General features: G+C 37.7%; 1 long non-coding RNA gene across 1 annotated transcript; it reads left to right on the top strand.

The window, feature by feature from the left end:
* Positions 1-1,313: 1,313 nt before the first annotated feature.
* Positions 1,314-4,464, top strand: LOC121792089. The gene is made up of 2 exons (XR_006048831.1): positions 1,314-2,228; positions 3,243-4,464. It is a non-coding gene; the product is annotated as an uncharacterized LOC121792089 (long non-coding RNA).
* Positions 4,465-5,027: the final 563 nt, after the last annotated feature.

Below are 5,027 nucleotides of genomic sequence, written 5' to 3'. Positions count from 1 at the left end.
TCAGACATTAACCTCTCTACCGCTTGACTAATTCATACACCGACACACGTAGTAGTACTTCTTAGAAAGAGTCTCACAGAAACTTTCGCATTTCGAATTGCAAGAGTCACGAGGAATCTACAAACAATATTCATTAATAAAATTAAAATTTTAAAAATATATATAAATACTCAGCAAATATGCTTACTAATATATTTGACAATAGAAAATATGAACAGAAATACTACTAGTGGTGTATCCAGGATCTTGGTTCGAGGATGCCTTGAGTTACCTCAACTTGACAATTCAACACCCCACCGGTCCATTTAACCATAGGCTATACTTTCCAATATTTAAAGGAGAACATAGTGAAGAAAGAGATATCGAAAAAATTAGATAATGAATTTAAAGGCGTGGTTGAATTAGTTGAATGATATTTGGAATGAAGATGACCTCTAAAGTAGTGCTCCCGCCAGTTCTCAATGGAAGTCACAATTTGTCATTTTCGTCTTGTTCCCATTAGAAGTCTTATTCCATTTTTACTATTTATAGTAAATAGACAACATATTCCACTAATTCAATACACTTATATTTTTATTATAAAATTAATATATAAATGCATGACTCATATTCCACTAAATTTTTCTCCTATCTTTATTTACAATGTCACACAATTTCTTAAAACATGTACTAGTCAAAATGAGACTTCTATAGGATACCAGAGGGAATAATAGGGTATTGAGTGTTAAATAGTTTGAGATTTGTAAGAAGAATTTTATATAGAATTTTGAACACAAATTCTACTATAGGAAAGGCAAAGAACAAATTAACAAAAAAGTTAGACAATAATTTAAAGGGGTAACATATGATATGGGAGATGTATTTCCAATAAAGTCAAGAATGTGATATATAGATTAGATCTAACATGTCAAATTGATCAACGAAATTTAAACCTTAAGTTCATCATGGTTAGCCTCTAGATTAGTCGAAAAGGGGGAAGTAATGATGAAGCAAAGAATTGTTCTTTTTTTATTTGACCTTACAAGTCTAAATTCAGATTACATAACTCACATCTTATCCGTCCCATACGATTTCCAAATGCAGATTATGAATTAAAAAATAGGAGTATAATTCTTATAGTGTATGCTTTTTCAGTCCCACAAAACAAGGAATTTTAGATATATAAAATAGTATTAATTTTGTATCAAAATTAATAAAGTTAAAGAGAGATAAAAATAAAAAATAATTATAATATTATTATTGAAAACTTAGATTGTAACACCCCGAGTTTTCGTGCACGGATTTTGGAGTATAATAAAAATTTAGGATGAAGAGACGATTGGAAATTAAAGTGCAAGGAAATTTAAATTCTGAATTACAATTTGTTGGAAAAATAGAAACATACTTGAGGAGTATTTTTCCAAGAATGATGGAAATACAAGTGAAACATGTCTCGATTCCCACACAATGAGAACAAAATAACAACTAATCCTACTCTAAGCTTTGAAAGGAGCCAACATCAAGCTAGAGGCTTAATTAAGACTTGGTCAAGAGCTATTCCCAACCTAATGCTTAAACAATTGCTAAACCTAGCAATGAGACAAAGTGAGTGATGTAGTAAATCCCTTCTCTTCTCTTCTCTTCCTTTATCTTTCTCGATTTCCACCTCCACCAAAACTCCAAAAGGGGCAGCCCCTAGGCGTGCAAATCAACACAAAAATGGGGTTAGAAAAAGTGACTTATAAGAAAGGAAGGGGAGGGGGCCAGCTCGATTGAACATGGAGAGTAAACAGGCTGAGTTGTACAGCCAAGAGGCTGCCTCATCAGGCAGTAAGACAGCCATTTCGTCACATTCCCCTCTTACACCAAAGTAGAGGTTAGGACAAAGGAGCATAGTAGAATGAACCCAATGTTCATACTCAAAATGAGCATGAATCATATCCTTTTTTCCGTCACCAAGGCTGGGAGAAAACTGCCAAGGAGGGCAGCCCCAAACATTCATCAACTTAGTAAGAGTAGCAGTATCACAAAGGTCGAAAGGGAGCTAAGGAACAGCCCAAAATTAGCATCACCACCTCCCAAAAATCAGGCACAATATGCCAATATGTGAGAGCTATATAAACAAGCCCCCTCACCACTCCCTTCTCCCAGATAATTCGACGCTATCGCGAGAAGTGCAGCGAAGGGGAGGGAAGAGGAGCGAGGGCGGCGAGAGATCGGTCCACAACCGAGAAAGGTCACCAAGCAAGGTAACCTGAAAATACACTCTTGCATCATGTAGACCAAGTAGATAGCCAAGAACATAGAAGTTCAATAGGATATCCACAACAATAGCTTAATTAAGCAATACACAAGAGGTCTCACAACAGTAGCAAATTGAGGTGATGCCCGTCTACCGCCTCTTAGGCAAATCACAAATAGGAACTTAAGGCTAACAAGATCTTCACACAATAACAGTAAACTGGATTCCCCTCCCAAGAATCACGAATATAGAACATCCTTTTACCAACACCTTTAATGACGCAATAGCTCAAAGCGAGAATGAAAAATGATATCAAGTGAAGGGGGTAGGGGAAAAGGACTTAGCTTTAGATAGCAGCCCTGCCGGCGGTGGACGAGCAATGGCGGAGCTCCGGGAACCCTCCACAAGACAGCAGCTACTGGCGCGAGGCGACGGAGGCCGAAGGAGGGGTTGCGCTCACCGCATCTAGCAAACGAACAGCTGGGAGCGAGGGCGAGAGCCCGGTACGCCGGCGCGGGCCCTCTGTCGCGCTGGATCTTGAGGATCGATGATGGCTGCGGAGCTTCCATTTGAGGAAGCGAGAAAGAGATCAAATTGGGGGGGGAGCTTTCGACAGGAAGCAAAGCGCTCCGTCGCGCGAGGAGAGGAATCGCCGCCGGAGTAGGCGGCGGAGGATGGCGACCGCTGTGCCGGTGGCGTAGTTTTGGAGAAGATCCCGCAGAACCGAGACAAGGAAGCAAAATTTAGAGAGAGAGAGGAACGATGAAGGGGGTATACTTGAGCAGATTGGGCCACTTGATTGAATTGGGCCAAGGATTTAATCCTTAAGGAAACTTGGGCTATGGGGAAAAATTAATAGTTGGCCAATTTCTTTCCAATAACTAAGTGATGTACTTACTTGGGCCGAGGCATAAAATAATTGGTGGGCTCGAAGCTTAATTAGGGCATGCATTCTAATTCTAATTCTAATTAAAGTTTAAGAATTTCTCGAGTCTTATTAGTACGTTGTTGTTTTCAAAAGGCTATCTTCGCAAGTTAAGGGTGGAGTCAGGAAAATTCAAGTTCAGGAGTTTTAAGCGAATGAGGTAGGCTTTCGAACTAAAGTATTTTAGTGACCTTTCAGTTTAAAGTATGTTTACAATTTTTACGAGAAGTATTTTACGTGGGCTTTCTAGTTATTATACAGTTTTTTCGAGCTTTCTATTGTGATATATGATTGTGGGCTTTCGAACTAAGATATTTTTAAGGCTTTCTGTTTAAAGTATGTTTATAGTTTTATGAGAAGTATTTTTTGTGTGCTTCTATTTAAGATGTGATGTTAAGTGCGGGCTTGCTATTTAATGTGAAGTATTATGAAAAATGCTATTTGCTTGGTGTTATTATATGATGTTATGTGTTGCTCTACCAGTGCTTGTGAAGTGTAGCTTTTGTTGAAGTTTTGAGTTCGGCTTTGACCGATAGAAATGAGTTTGTTCCCAATATGTTTGCGAGTAAAATGAAGTATTGAAAGATTTGAGTTCGGCTTTGACCGATAGAAATGAGTTTGTTCCAAATATGTTTACGAGGAAAATAAAGTTGCAAAGGTTATGTCAAGCCATGTTTTGTTTTGAATAATGCCTATCTGATTGACTAGCAAGGCGATGTCCCTACTAGACCAGGAGTTTCAGTTTTGTGAATTCGGTACTGTAAGTGGGATGAGCTCATACATTCCGTTTCACCAGGAGTTAGTGAATTCGGGTTTGTAAGTGGGATAAGCCCATACATTCCGGTTCACTAGGAGTTTCGTGAATTCTGTTCACTAGGAGGTTAGTGGGCTTCTGTTCCCCAGGAGTTAGTCAGATATGACATATGTTCTAGGAAAAATCGACAAATCGCTTTTGAAAAAGGAAAAAAAAGGAAAATGTTTTAGTGTTCTCGGACATTTTCTTAAAACCCCGAGTTCACTCAAAGAGTGGCTAGACAAAACTAGTTTCTCAGTAAAATATATTTCGGCACGTGTCCACTGAGTACACCAAGTACTCAGCCCTGCATATGTTTTAAAAATGTGAAGGTTGAGCAGTGATGACGGCGGGCGGTGTTGAGCATAGACGATGAAGATCCTTCGATAGAATAGTACTCGGATGCGACGTGTCTCCATACACGACGTTATCTGCTCTTGACTCTTCCGCTGCAATGTGAAAGTCGAGTTTGCGCTCTTTGTATCGTGCACTTTGATATATATTATTTGAGTTATTTCGGTTCAAGTTTCAGTTATGCCACAGTTTTCCCCTTTCTTCCCTACTTCTTTCATCCTCCCCTAGTCATGATCAACCGGACTTTCTATCCTTAGAAAGTGCGGTCGTGACATAGATCCACCTTATAAAAGAGAAAATCTTACCAAAAAATAAAAGTGGTTAATTTTGTTCAAATTAGAAAAATAATACTATTATTGTTAAGGACAGAAGGGGTAACTGAAATGTTTCTTTTCAACTTCAAAATTAAGGTGTTTAATGAAATAAATAGAGTTAGAAAATAAAAGAGATAAATAAATAAATAAATATAAAGAGAATGAAATATGAAAATAATAAATACTACGGCATTCGTTCCACTTTAACTGACACATTTTCCTTTTTGAATGTTCCACGCTAAATGATACATTTCTAAATATAGAAACAACATTCTCTATTTTTTTTCCTCTCTCACTTTATTCTCTCCAACTTTACTCACAAAACAACACTACATAGAATCCGTGCCAAATTCAAAATGCTCTACTTAAAATGGAATGGAAGAAATATGGAGTATATATTTTTAATAAAATATTAATACT

The sequence above is a fragment of the Salvia splendens genome, chromosome 2 (genome assembly GCF_004379255.2).
Source record: "Salvia splendens isolate huo1 chromosome 2, SspV2, whole genome shotgun sequence".
In the NCBI taxonomy this organism is placed as follows: domain Eukaryota; kingdom Viridiplantae; phylum Streptophyta; class Magnoliopsida; order Lamiales; family Lamiaceae; genus Salvia; species Salvia splendens.
The sequence above is the reverse complement of the archived record's forward strand: the minus strand, read 5'-3'. Positions and strand labels throughout refer to the sequence as shown.